This window comes from Calidris pugnax, unplaced genomic scaffold (genome assembly GCF_001431845.1).
Source record: "Calidris pugnax isolate Ruff unplaced genomic scaffold, ASM143184v1 scaffold57, whole genome shotgun sequence".
Taxonomy (NCBI): domain Eukaryota; kingdom Metazoa; phylum Chordata; class Aves; order Charadriiformes; family Scolopacidae; genus Calidris; species Calidris pugnax.
Window position 1 is genome coordinate 767,296 of NW_015090813.1, and position 15,687 is coordinate 782,982.

The following is a 15,687-nucleotide window of genomic DNA, read 5'->3' on the forward strand; positions in this document are numbered from 1 at the left end:
ATGTGTCAAATTATTCCCTTGTGCTGGATTAGATCCTATAAACTGGCCTAAAAAAGTTGTTTTTCGGGAAGAGTTGGGCTCAGTCTCTGTAGTAGTGGCCAAGTAATCTTTTATTATAAATGTGTTTTTCAGGTGTGGATGTCAAATATGCAGTGGCTTTTGAAAACAAAGGTCATCTAATGTAATAACAGAAATCTCCTCTGAACATTGGGGAGAACACTGGTATGCTCCAAAACTGTTAACTAAATTAACATTTGCTACCTCATGGGGATTTTTGCTTAATGATTTATATTTGTTAACTTACATTTACCATAACTGTGGTTGTCAGTGCCATCTCTTTAATATAAGCAAAGAGGAAAGAGATAACAAGTGAGAAAAGTCTTAAGATCTTTCTGTTTAACACTGTGAACCCCAGACACTGGATTAAGAAATAACTCACATATATTAATAACAAAACCAGCAAAATACTATGTGCAAGAGATTACAGTAGTACATATACTGGAATAATTTGTAAATATAATGGGAACTATTATGTACATGAACATTTTGTGGATCCAGTTGATGTGTTGAAGTGGAACAGTGGAAAATTAAGAAACCCCTAGAGAATTGCAGATACCTTATGTAATTTATAGTAGATTTTCCTCTAAGTTGTTAAATAGCTTTATCTAGCAACACGTTGCATGTACATCAGCATTTCATAGCTAACATAAATCTGCAAAAGATGCTGCCAACTGTTTGTTTTTATTTTTATTTTTATTTTGTTAAATCGGCAGCTTTTTCGTCACTCAAATGATTCTCACAGTTTTGAGACCGCCCCAATCATTAGATGATCTTTGAAAAGGCAAATGTATACATCTGGATTGCTCTGGGAAGGCAAGGAGCTTTTCAAAATGAAGGAAACAGCTTCTCTTTTAAAAAACCTTTTATACCCTTGTAAAAGGCAATAAAATATATATCAAGCATAGATGATACTGACTGCTCTTTACAGTCACTATTAAGATTTATGGTCCCTGAAGTTAAATATTGACTTTGGCATCACCTTGGTCAATATTTATCTCTCAGATCAATAAATCTTAATATTGACTGCAACTGAAGTCACCATGCTGCCCAGTGTTACCTCTGAATGATTTATATCAATGTTTTTTTCTCTCCCCTCAATATATCTTTTACTTTCCTGTGTTTCTATTTGATGGGGTCGGAAGATCTTTTTGAATCAGGAAACTTTTTCTTTGCATAGAGAGTTGTACTTCTCATCAGATTGATTTACTCCTTTCCTTATTTCTTCATAAGTTCTACTGTAACTGCACAAACCATCTTAGCATGAAAAAATTTTTTCTAGTGCCTAAGTAAATGTATAAATTCTGAGAGCATACTAGGCTGTATCATTTTCATTATGATTTTACATACTGGAAGTTATAATCATCATAATCATCCTAATCAGTATTAGTGCTTTCTCTTATTATCCTTAAATTTCTATATTAACATCCACTTTTCTGCTTCCCAATGTTTTCCTTCAACTATTAGAGTTATAATACAACAGAAAATTCTGGTTTATTTAAAATTTAATTATTTAGTCCCATTTGGTAAGTTTTTATTATCTTGATTTCCCCAACACAGCTCAGTTCATGAAGAAATTAGAGACATGATCACAACTAGCTTTTCATATATATATATATATAATTTTCCTAATATCACTGGAATCATTGTGTTAGCAGGACCTTTGAGGCTAATTGAATAAAACCCCTTTACCGAGTCCAATTAAAAGTGAGATTCCTAATGAAATCTTTTGAATGTGATATATAGACACTGGTTAAGGTAAAAATGGGTTGCTGGCTACCCTCCTGGTATTATCCTAACCTGAACCTTTACGAGGATCCAGTCTTTTTTTTTTTACATAAAAGATGTGTGTGTCATTTCCTGAACTATATTCTTACCAACAGAAATCTACAAGCAGGTTCAGGGGAGATATATTTGCCCTTTCTGTTCTTACTCATGTTTAAAAAAATCCACTTTTCTTTTGTTCCCCTGGGTGAATGATGCTTACATCCTGACGGTCCCACCCGAGGGGCTCGGGGACAGAACCAGCCCCAACACCTCGTGCCAGGCTGAGAATCACAGCATCACCCACCTACTCAGTCTTTGATCCAGTGTTGCTTTTGTTGTTTTTTTTTTTTTTTTTTTTTTTTTTTTTTTTTTTTTTTTTTGGACTGTACAGCTCCAAGCACAGTGATAGCTTAATTAAGGAATACTAATATAGATGGTCCCTGCGTCTGTATCAACTCAAAGAGCAGGCATTTGAGTACAAAAGAATCCCAATTTTTTTTTTATTGTGTAAATCCTTCAGAGGTTTGAGACTGTAAAATGAGTTGTGCTCACACTTGAACAAAGGAAGAGTGGGAGTTTCACTAAACTTCTAAGTTTTTTTCCTGCCACTGGGAAAAGCTAGAAGGATACTAACATTAAATAACAAAATGAAGAATACTAGACTGCTGCCAAATCATCAGCTAAGCCTTCTTTTTTTTTGTTGTTGTTGTTGCTGTTGCTCTCGTGTTCCCATGTGAGGGCTGCACCCTACAGAATAAAATAGCTCTCTTCTGCCGAGAGTGTCATGGAAAATTTGCCAAACAGAAACAAAGGCTCTTCTTCCCCTTCCGCCTTCTGACACCAACAGCTGTACTGCTGCGTGTGATAAATTATCAGAGTGGATAAAAATCTTCCTCTCCTCCTATGATTTCTTTAAAATGAGATCAGAGCGCTCAGATGAACGCGGCCCCTCTCCCTATCTGAGAAACAGAGTGAAAATGGCTTCTGATGACCTTCTACATTATTTGGGTAGCTCAGCTAATTAGGGACGCAGCAGAGCTCCCTGGTGACTTGCCCTATCATGATCTTTCCCAACTAATGCAGTTCAAGCTCCGAATGCACCAGCAAAAAAGCAGCTTCAGGATGTTCCTTGCAATCAAGAGAAGAAATAAGTTTTCCTGTGCTTGGATGGAAAATTGGAGTGGCTGGAGGGGGAAGAAAAGGGGGCAATTCACCAGGACATTTGTGAATGGGGAGCGAAACTCAGTCAGAGTTTGAAGCTGAAATGCAAAGAGTTGTACAGGTTACTTCTTACCACTTATTAAGGTCCAAAACTTCCTCCATTAACAAAATGGAATAATTTTCTATACTTCCTGCCTTCTGTACCCACTACTCTGGGGTAGCATGGATGTACACAGCTATGAATCTGCTTGCACTCCCATCCAGGGGAACCTGTCTTTCCTTGGCTGGTGAACAGCCCGTCCTTGCACCTACCGCAGTGCTAATGATCACAATAAGGGCTCCAGAAATGCTTTAAAATGTCAGGGCCAAAAAAAATGACAGATAACATTCTTTTATCTTTATTTGACATTTTTAACAGTACTATTAGTGTTAGTGATACCATTGGCAGTGTGTTTTAAAAGTGGGAGGGAAACTAGGCGTACAGTAAATAATCTGCAGGCTGTTCAGAGGCAACTATGAAGATCAGTGAAGAGTTTTTCAGTGTCATGCAACACTTCCAAACAAGGTGATAGAGGAACATTCCCTGAATGCTGGACTGATGAGCTGTCTAACAGTGTACCTTGTGGTGATTAACTTCTCGGACCTCTAAGAAAATAGGACTGAAAATGCCAGTGACCTGCACCACTTCCTAAGGCAAAGACTGACAAATCTTGTCCTGAAACTGATGGTTGCTGGTGAGGATGACAATGTTAATGTGGAGCAGCAATGGATGCTGCTCTGATGCAGCCCCCAGGATTAAAACACCTCACTCGATGTGGCCTCCAACTCCTCAGCTAACTGCAGCAGGGCTGGGTAAGACTGAGGACAATCTTGGAAAATTTTAAGGAGAATTTCTCTGCCAGTTGTGTGAGTAAACTGAATTTCTTCTTCCTCAGGACTCCCCAAAAATGAGAAGTAAACTCCTCCTGTTGGTCCTACTAACAATCAGATCAAATTTGCAGCCATTAAATGTGTCTGAGCACACTTGCCATCCTTCCAAGCCCTGCTTTTGAAATTAAGCCGCGCCTAACAAAGACTATGATGCTCTGAATGTCACACAGGGCTGTGAGGCTGGAGGGACTGATCTGAGAACAAATTAGAACAATCAAATATGTTTAGCTTGGATAAACAACAGCTAATGGGCTGGGAATGCATGCAACTGACAAGTTTGGAGAAGGCTGTAAACATCAGCAAAGGCAGTGACATAATTCTGAAGGTTCGAGTAGATTCAGCTAAAGACTAAGGGCTTGTTTACACCAAGAAATCCACTGTTATAATTATGCAGCATAATTATACAGCATAATTGTAATTATCCTGGAATTATTCTGAAGGAAGAGTGTCCACATGGGGAGTTATGCTGATATAAAGATACTACTAAATTTCCCTGTGTAGACAAGCCTCAGCAAAAGAAAGGATTGTTTTTGTGTAAAGCCTCTGTGTGCTACTGTTACTAGTACCACAGCGCAATACAAAACAGAGAATGTAAATTGCAGTCATAGCTTTTAGTTGATTTAATCTATCTAGTTCCAGCCTTGTCCCTAGAGAGAGACCCCCTACCAGCATTGGCTTGTGTGACGCGTATTCCCATTTCATATGAAGAGTCTTTGCACTTTTCAGTCTCCTGATTCGCCTGGGACCGTGTCCTGCTCTGGAGTTCAGCTCAACTAAATAGCTTGCATGACAATAGCTCACTCTCTGCCTCTGTGGCACCATCATCCACAGCCATAAGGCACTTGTCATGAAGATGATTTGCTCCAGCCTGTTGCTGGTGTGTCAGTGTCTAATAGGACTTGCTTTTTCACACTTCTCTAGATTTTAGTTAACAAGCTTTAATCTCCCTCTGGGAAACTATATCGTATGCCTAAGCCTGTCTATGCAAAATGTTATCCTATATCCATGGTACCAGAAGAGGCAAAGTGATACATTCCCCTCAGTTATGGATGCTCATATACAATCACATTTATAAACCATTTGTCTGACCTTGTTCTCTGTGGCCATCTCATTGGAGTAGAAAACAAGGTTAAATTTGCGTGACTTCAGTGAACAAAATCCATCACTTCCCTGCTCCTACCCAAGCAATGGTGCAACTGCTTGAGGAGGGATAATGAGGCTTTGGGATAATCGAAACATGCTTCTTAAAGTGTTTTTACAAGTTGATATATTCCTATGGTTTGTTTAAGATTTCAAACTGAGCTATGTGGAAGAGTTTAAATATTTGAGGGAAGGTTCAGAAAGCAAACAGTATGGCAAGGAATTGCTGCGATAATTAGTTTGAATAATAACATTGCTACTCTTGTCTAGCATTTTTTACAGTCTTTTCAACAGGAAGACATTGTCATAATATTCATTTTATAGATGGCAGGAAAAAGGGGGAAGTAGCTTACCCAAGGTCCCATACCACCTCCCAGCTGGGAGGAACACACTGGTGTGTGGAGTTCTTGGACAGATGCTGCTGAGAGGCCATGCACCAAGGACAAGTTCGCAACGAGATATATTTTAAATATTTTAAGAACCCGTGCAGTTGCATGTAGAGGAGAAGCCACCTTCGCTGCTGAGAGAGGAGACCGGGAATAAATTGTTTCATTGAAATAGAGAATTTTAAAATGCAGCTGACAGAGGGATGGATGAGACAGATCGTTCCTGTTTTGACTATGGCTAAGATCTTTGCAGTTCTTTGTTAATACAAAGACTCTTGCAAACCTGAGTGTTCTGCTTGCACATTGTGTATTTCTTGTTCCTTTATTTAAAATGACACCTACCTCTTATTCATTTTTGTGCATCCAAAATAAAGAATGACTTTTTTTGTCTTCAGCTTGTCACTGTGTTTTCTTCTTTCTTTTTCAATTGTGCCAATTTTAAACTAAGAAAACACAGCAAAAATAATATAATGTTTATCTGCCTGTAAACTCTTCCCTGCCACAAAACTCACGTCTGAATTGACATCTTCAAAGTGGAGGAATGACCTGGTCTGCCCTTTCTTTTTCATAATTTCTATTTCCTATTTTCTGACATCTTTTTTTCTTTCATTTCTAGTTCACATTCTTCCTCTCCCAATTTGGGAGATTGAATTTGTGTTTCTAATCTTTCAGATTAGATTCACAAAATAATTTAGACATCATCTGGAAAGCGCTGTGGCATCAGTGTGATCCCACAGGTTGTGCCTTCATGCCATGAACCAAGTTGGCTGTGAATGAGGTTTAAGAAGGCCAGCAGGCTGATCTGTTGAATGTAGCTCTGAGGAAAATCTCAGGAGAGTGTTACACTCCTTGCTGCACCCTTGGAGATGGTGGTGCTTAGCTCTTCTGCATGGAGTTTGCTGAGAACTGCATGTCCAAGTGATGGAATGAAAGGCTTGGGAAAGGTTTTGTCTTTGTCTAGTGCTCCAGTGAGCACAATACTCCCTTAGGATGCAGAAGGACCAAGTTTGTCTTTGTTTCCTCATTAAGAAGACCTGAGTCAATCTCCTTCTGCTCTCAGAATAGTGTCATCAGCACCAGGCACTAGTAGGAGATCTCCTCTAATGAGGCTTATTGCTCTCCCTCTGAAACAATTCCTTATTCACCTGGGTATTAGAAACTAGTTTAGTTACCTCTGAAAAGGACATCTCCAGGATGAGGCACCTCCCAGATTAAGCAGTGAGTGGGACTTAGAATTACCTTCATGTGGACAGTTAAGCAGTTTTACAGACTTTTTGTCATTACGCAGAGTTACAGACAATATTGATTAATTCCACCTATCACATACCTTCCAGAATTTCAATAGGGAAAATAAAAGTGGGTCTTTAAACAGGGTAGGTAGTCTGAACTATAAGCTCCTCTAAAGAGCATAACTCAACTAGATCAGCACCTTTTATGTTGCTGTCTTCTCTATACTCAGAAAAAAAGGGAGACTATCAGTCACAATATTCTGGCAAAGTACCCGGTGCAGACAAAATGGAACTTTTGTTAAATTTTCTGCCTTTAAAGACAGTCTTTTACATATATACACTCCCCTGCCTTTTAACCAGAAGTGGGACCAGTTTCTTCCCCCAGAAAATATCAGATTCACAATCTTAGGTGGGATTCAGATATTTTGGAACATTTCCTTAAATTAGGCTTTCCAGTACCCAAAAGGTACATATGTTGGAAACAATTTCCTACCTACTGGAACACTATGGCAATACGGTAAGAAAAAAAGATTTTAAATTATTGCTGCTTAACATTACTAGTAATAGATTTTGCTGTGGGGAAGGAGTTGTCAAGCCAAATCTCCTGTCCTAATTGTTAATTATTGTTGTCTTTCTCTCAAAGAAATTCTGTTATGACACTAGGCAGCTTTATTTAGTTAAAATGTTCCAGGAAAATTCAACATCAATCACATTTAAAAATAAATGTTCAGTAGCACAATGAAGGAATGCACAGTAGCACACCTACTACATGTTTACTTTTCTTGATCTCCAAACAATCTTTATGCTTGTATCCTTTGTCTTTTAAAAGTGAATACTGTGTTGATGGAAGCTGTTCACATGTCCTAGGGAATGAACTCTGCTTCAGTGGATGAGTTAGTAATGCACGCCTTCTGCATGTGAACTAATCATTGCTCATAAAGCCCTGCAAATGCAATCTGGTATTTCTTTGGTGAGAAGACTTAGTTGCAAACTGGTTGTAATCCTGACCTTGATAAAATACGATGTAAGTTTGTGCAGCAACGATCTCCTGCCCTTATGGGGGAGCTTCGCCAGCTCTTCAGAAGTTTGAAATTTGTCTCAGCCTGAAATATTACTCTAAAGCCCTGAGTGTGCGTCCGTTTGATGAGAGCCTTGTAGAAAGAAAATCTTTTTCTTTAAGGTTAGGTTCCACTCATACCACCATACGTAGTGTGTTTTGATGAAGTCATAGCTGTCTACACTAGCATTAGTAGAAATCAAAGCTCACACACATTAATTAGCTATGGCAGTTTACCACCTTCTCAGGCATTGGTTTAACTATGCTGACTGTTGGTAAAATTTAGGCACATACTCTGAGTCTGCTCAGCTGTGAAGTAATATATTCCTTAGGTCAACACTGACTAAAGAATTTAAGCTAATCATGCATATTGTTGCTCAGCTGATGGGAGGTAACTTGTTGTGCAGCCATAACTTTGTTGTGTAACTACGTCTCAATTATCAGCTCATTTCTTCCATCAGTTTTAGAAGTGCTGGTATCAATTAGAGATAGGTCTAGTGGCTGGAAATTATATAGGTTCCTATAGGTTTGCATGGACAGAAAGACTGAAACCACCCAGACATTACATTTAGCTCCCTCTCAGCTATCAGACAGTAATGCTTTCAGTCCTCAATAATCTGAGCTAGACTGTAACCTCCGTGGTAGGGACTGTTACTTTACTTACTTAGTATAGTATAATAGTATAGTAATCAGCCCATTTGGGTAGTGACAGTGTATAAACATATTTTCTCTTTTATTCTAAGCAAATTTGCTCACTGTAATGACACTGATCTCCTCTAGCATGCAGAATCTATCTTTCTTTTATCAGTCCACATCACTAGCTATTTGTGCTGTAGATCATGATGAAACATATGTACATACATGGACCATATGGCAAATTCCACATTTCAAGCACCTTTGTATGAAGAATATCTCTCTGAATTGTGTTTAATATCTGTCCTTTTTTTCCCCTCAACATCAGTCCAAAACCACATGACTCCAATTAGTTCCTATCTCAAACAGTTTATTGGCAGCAATCTGTTCTCAGTATTGCCAAAATACATAAAACTGTTGCGAGTCCCATGATTTTTCATGGTTTTCTTTACAATTCAAAATTCAGATGAATACCTTAACATTACAATGAGATGAAAAGAAGTGAAAATTACCTTTCAACTCAGAAAAACAAAACAAACCGAAGCTTGGATCTAATTAACCTTGGCAAGAAAAGAAATCACTGAGAATGAAAATCTCTCCAACTAAAAGCGGCCAAAACAAAGCCCTCTGAAGTCCTAACAAAACTCTTGAAATAGAATTTAACTGGTACATCAGTGCTGCTCGGGCTGATGTTGATGCTCTGTATGGAGATTAATTTTACCCTCAAAAAGGCGGCTTCCTGCCAAATAGCATGCAGTCTGTATTATTTATGTCTTTCAGTTCAAAAAAATCCTAGAAGTTCTCTGCTTGCTCCCCTGTATCTCAAAGAATTAGGTTAAGGCAAACATTGCAGGGAACGAGTATTTCCTCATGCCTGGGTATTTACTGACATTTTAAGTTCCAAAATTTATGTAGGGCAAAGATTTCTGGGGCTCTGTGTTCATTCTTCACTCCACTGTCAGTGCTGTAAAATTCTCAGATTTAAATAAAGTTAGTACAAAGTTGCACAGAAATTATAGTCAGCTTACCCCAAGGGGCTAATAAGCAAGACAATATAAGCAAGTCTCCAGAGAAGAGTAGATGTCTTTAAATTATATCCCAGAGATGTACTCTGACAATTTGCATCAGAAATAAGGATCAGAATTAGGGACAGGATTTTTAACATCCCCTTTAGGCACCAGAGCATCAGATTTCATCTCGGTTTTAACACAGATAGAATCTGTTCCAACTGTGAGAAGAACTGCCATTTGTAAGCATTTTAATTTCACTTCTCTGGTGATTGAATGACTTTGGGGAATGAGAGAATAAGGCCAAGGGTAACAAATCAGGTGATATTTGAAATAGCTTTACTAGCTCCCCGTCCTTTGCAAACACATGGACAAAAGGCTGTGTAGGTTGCATCAGGGTACATACAAAGGAGGACAGAAGCATTTCCCTGTGGCCCAGGCAGATTCATGAATCCAATCCAATGCTGCAATCAGAACTGAGGTATCTGCAGACAAAATCTATACAGAGGTGCCAGAGTGGTACGTCATATGGATCTTGCAGAACCCCAAGCAGTAACCTCTTGTTGAAAACTACAGCGGTTTCATAAGCTTCAATGCCATTTTCGCATATGGGACTACTTTGCTAAATCAGACCACTGGATGAGGATCTTTCTTCACTCTATTTCTCAGCATCATTCCAGCTTTTCTAAAGATTTAAGCCAAGCCTCAAATTATGTCTCAAAAATAAAGAAATTGGCATAGCGTTAGAGGGGCTTACAACACCTTTGCACCATCATTACTTCTGCCACTGTTTCTGCTTTGCACCATCATTACTTCTGCCACTGTTTCTGCTTTGCACCATGCCTTCAGAACCCCATGCTTCAGTGTTGGGGTCCTCAGTGCTTCTGTAAAGAATGGGAAGAGTAGGATGAGGTAATCATATTCCATTTTGATCTGGCATTGCCAAAAGCTGAATAGACAGTACAGAATAACTGCAGGATCATGATTGTTCTAGGTAATAATTCCAAATAAAGGCTTCAAGGTCATCTAGCAAGAGTAATATAAAACATAATACTCAGAAGAGTATCATTTTCCCAGGCACCCTGCTCAGCTTGATGGTCCTTCCTTTTAAAAATATGATGTATTTGTGGAAATGGAAGAACTCTAATATCAAAAGTGACAAAATTGGACCTGGACATTGGTTATAACAGTGGGTTTGCCTGGCCAGTTAGATCTGTCTCATCTTCTAAAGACTAGATAAATGCCTAAGAAACCTGTTACGTTGATCAGGAAGAAGGATAACTTTTTTCAAGGTGAAGTAATGTTGGGGTTAAAGAAGATAACACTGTCTATGCATTGACAGGGAGAAGGCTGCATGTGTGGTTCTTGGTTTAAAACTGCATGAGATGAGCTGCTCTAAGAATTCACAGTCCATTGGAAAGGTCCTTCAAAAAGGTCTTCCTATTCAGTCCATTCACCTTTTTCCCAAATCATCTCTGCTGGAATGGGAGGGTCCCATCCCTTCCACCCTTCACCCTCGCTTCTGTTTTGGTTCCGACACTCACTAGACCCTCTTCTGAGCCAATTCGGTTTACTAACCCAGAAGAAGGCAGGAATTTATCTTTTTGGATTAGGTTTTTGCCATGTTAGTGAGCTGGTTTACCTAGAAGTCTGACAAACACCAGAGCTGGTGCACAGGTTGGGTGCAGCAGCGGGAACGTATGGATGAAGTGGCAAAACCTTCCCCTTTCAGCCACAAGGGGCTGTTCTATTTACTTATCTTTTATAACTTAATCTTTCCTAGCAAGAGAAAGTACTAAGAGAAATTCATGACTGTTGCAATATCATCTGAACTCAACCAATTTGTATACATTGCATGTGGGATGTTTTTAGTGAAACTGAGGACAGAGGTGCTCTGTTGTATTTTCAAGATCTATTTAGATTTCTGCTACAGCGCCTTTCTACAGAGAGTTACAAAAATGAGGAAATCAGCACCAGCCTGACATGCTTTACATAATTACCATTTATATTTTCTAAAGTGGCCTTTGAGGAGAAAAAAAATAACTGAATGAAAACTGTTCTAGAGGGGAAAACATACAAAAATTCTCCAAGTCAGCAAAAAATACTTGCAAACTCTCAATGAAGTGTTATTCTGTGGGGACATCTACAATTTTATAGGATGCAATTTCACAGTTCAGGCATGGTTTGCCATGCGTGGAGAGCAGGCTGATTGCATCAGGTGGTGGAGCATTATCAAGTCATTGTTAACTCATTGCCACAGAGGACATAAATGGCTTTCCCCACAGCAGTCACTAACAGCGACAGAGTCAACTGGTTTGGCCAGGCTGATATTGGTGGAGGGAACGTTCCCCCAGCTGAAATGTGAAATGGGTGGAATGAAAAATATAGATTTTTTTCTAAATAAGATCTCAGGATTTTTGTAGCAATTACACGCTTTACAGTTTAACAGTGATGACTCTCTCCTGTCCTCTCCAGTTGCAAAATGGCATTTGCCACCTTACCACTCAAAACACCCCACTCTCTTCTTTTAAAAGTCCTTCTTCACTCCCATCCTAAGTATGTATTGGTAGGCCAATGGTAAACTTTTACTTTTTTTGCTAACTATCAGTTCCAGTAATTCTTGTATTTTGAATCTGTTCTTGGCAGGATCTTCATCTTATTCTGTATTTGTACAATAACTTGCACCCATTTTGATCCATAAATCTGATGAGCTGGACTAATGCAAATAATAAATACGTATAATAGTAAGCCAGCTGTACTGGCCTGAAAGTTTATCTTTGTATTATTCAAATACATATATTGACATATAGACCTACTGTAATGAATCATCACATTTTGACAAACTGGATAGAATAAAATATAGCAGCTGAATCTTAGGAGATGAATATAATATGCTGAAACAACAAGTTATTCCACTAACCTTCTACCTGACAGGAATTAATGAAAGGCAGATGCCAGGGAAGATTGTTTGTCAAAACCAATATGGAGGCCAGTCTTTAGGTTTACAGGGAAGTTGGATGCTACAATTTTTATAAGAATTTCTGAACATGCTTGGGGTACTGTTTCTTTGTGCTAATATTATTGGTTTGATTATCCATCTCTGCTCTCTGTTTTCCTCTCTGTAGCCCACCAACATGCCTAGCATATACGTATTTCACATAATATTGTAAATGTAATGCAAGTTCTCAAAGTGGTGTTCAAAACTTCTAAACCTTGGTCCCTGTTTAACCTTGGTCCTGTTTAACTGGGCACGGGTTTGGGGTGAGAAGTGATCCCTGTGATTCCCTGTGTGCCAGAAAAAATGGTGGTGCTCCAGTAGCACTCCTTTGCCCCTGAGGAAACTGAGATAGGTAACTGCTATCCCTGCACTAGGTCATGAACCATCACAGAGACGACGAAACAAAGCGAAGTTGATTTGCTAATTCAGTAAATGCTGGGTATAAGATTGCAGGCAGGGAACCACGCCATGTAAAAGTGGCATGGGATGTATAAAAGACCAGATGACAGAGGATATTCATGGAGGTCAGAAGACCACACAAACTTTACACAATAGTAATAACAATAGGAATTATTATTAATAATCTTGTTAGCAGATTGGCCAATGCAAACCACAGCACAACACAATTTCATAAGCTTAGATGGACAAACCAGTCTACTTGGAGGACAAGTTGTCTCCAATGAATCGGATGCCTGGCCAGATGTGCAAAGAGATTGCAGAACTCTTGCAAAACACAGAAATCCAATTGTATTCTGGAAGTGCTCTAATTTGGAAATAATACTAGGACACAGCGGGACGTAACCCATTGGGGTATTCAACCAGCAAGTGCCTACCCGTTGCTCAGTCTTTTTGACAGGAAATTACTGATGAGGAAAGATGGAAGTAGAGATGTCAGCGTGGGATATAACCTGAAGGCATGTTGAAGGGATCAAGGCAGAGCATCAGATCTTTTCTGAACATTAGGACAGCTTGAATCAGGTGAACACCCTACAGCCATAACTGAGAACTGTAGGTTCTGGCACAGTAGGTAGGACAAAAGATCCACCTAAACTGCTATCTGAAAGTGGCCAAAAGTGGATTACCCCTTTTAGATAAGTAATGGACAGTCCTTTAGTCATAGTTAAAGAACTTCCAGCAATCTCCAGTTCATGTATTTCCCTAACCATGGATATTATCCCTCTACTTAACAACTATTGATGTCTTGTTCTTCTATTACTCTTTTGAATCACTTTGGGAAATAATGAAGTCTTTTGGTATCTGTGATATACTGTGTCAATAAGTGACACAATTTAACTGTATTTTCAGAGAAGAGTATCTCATTTCATTCATGTTCAACATGCCACCACAGATTTTAGTTTGATGCTCCCTAATTCTTAACAGACATTCTGTTCCAGTCACATCACATCCAACTGTATCTTTACTATGTGCTTTTTACTATGTTGTCACTTGATTAACATGGCTTCACTGTGCATGTTTGTTAGAATAATATCTTTTACAGTATTGGTAGCAGAGGAGACTCAAGCCTTTGGCCCAATATACAGGGATGCATATTAATTGCCATCAGACATTATCAGCAGGACAGTATTCCACTGATGAGCAGCAGAGGACAAAGGCAGATTTCCAAAGAGTCAGTTTCAGATCTCTAAATGGACCCAAAAAGCTTCCCCAAATGCTTGTTTATATTTTAGTGGCTGATTTTACCAGAAGGCCATAATAAGTCTGAGATCTCTCAAAAGCAATGTCAGAAATTAATTGTTTTTCTGTGGGCTTTGGAGACTTCATATTTCCATACTACAGAAACATCATGGAAGTAGGAAATGCACACAATTAATTTAGAAAGGATTCAGCTTCAGATCTCAGTAGGTGGTATTCACCTAATTCAAGCTGTCCTGATGTATATAAAAGATCTGATGGCATTCACATAGCTGAACTTTCTGCACAGATTTTCAGACAGACAATTGTGCACATTTAAAAAGAAATACTGCTACTGCGAAATATTAAGGTAAGTGGTTGAATTGGGTTTTCTTGGAACTGTTTGTGCTGTTTATATGGCTTGTTTTATACTAGCACATGTTCTTATACTAAGGGAAAAACAAAGTACAATCAGTTCCTTTTCACCCTTTTCATGCCATTGATTTTATAGGCTTCTGTCATGTCCTCCCTCAGGCATACTTTTTTTCAGGCTGAAAAGCCCTAGTCTGCTTATCTGTTCCTTGTACAAAAACTATTCCACACATTTGATCTCCTATATTTCCCTTCTTTGAATTTTCCCTGTTCTCATATTTTGAGTTGGGGGCCCAACATGACACACTGCATTCATGACGTCTGTCAACATGTGTTTATATATAATAATGGAATAATGATGTCTTATTCTTTGTTCCTTCTGTCTTTTTTAATAGATCCAACATGTAATGTACTTTTACAAGTCTTCCTGATCAACAAATTGCCATTTTTTCTCTGTCATTATTTGACTAGCTGTATGTATGATCTCAGGTATCAGTGATGTACGTGGAACCTCAAACAGAATTGATCTTACATTCATCCTTCCCATGAGTAACCTGAAGGACTTGGATGGCATCATGCAGGTGCATTAAGAGCTTCTGAATCACATCCTGTATTAAATGAGAATTGCTTTGTCAGAAGTATTAACTATATGAAATACACAAGACATTTGGTTAGTTGTCTAATCCTCACATTTCTCCTATAGAAATAAAATTCACACTAATCTTTGATCATTAAGATGTGCCTCCTTTTTGAAGGTATTGTATCATTAAAGATCAGTTTTCATGCTAACTAGGACTACTTCATGATTTGGGGTTGAAAAAACTCTAAATTCTAGGTGAGTTCCATGAGAAGAATGATTTCAAGTGAAGTTTGCTCTGAGGTTTTGAAATCATTTGGATCTGAAGCTCCCAGTGAGACTGAAAAGGGTAAAGTTGAAACCATGTGGACTGAAATCAAGCAAAAATGTACAGATAACCTCTCCATGAGTGCAACCTCTTGAGTTTCAATGAAATCCAGTTACAATGAGCTCAGCTAGTTTCTAAGTCCCCAGTCCTTTGCCTGCAGCATGAAAGTACCAACTGTATTTTCATTCTTACCTCAACTTGGTTTTCATGGTTCATTGTGCAAGAATGAACAATGATTTCTTTTGTCAGTCATCCAACTGAAAATTGTTTTGCTTATTATTCAATATAAATTGTTCCTCTGCTAAAACATAAGATATCAGCATGTAAGGATTTATTGCCCAATTTTACCTCTCACAGTTCTAAAACACGAGAACAGCGCTTGCTGCTTTGGTAGAGAATGAGAAACATGGTAA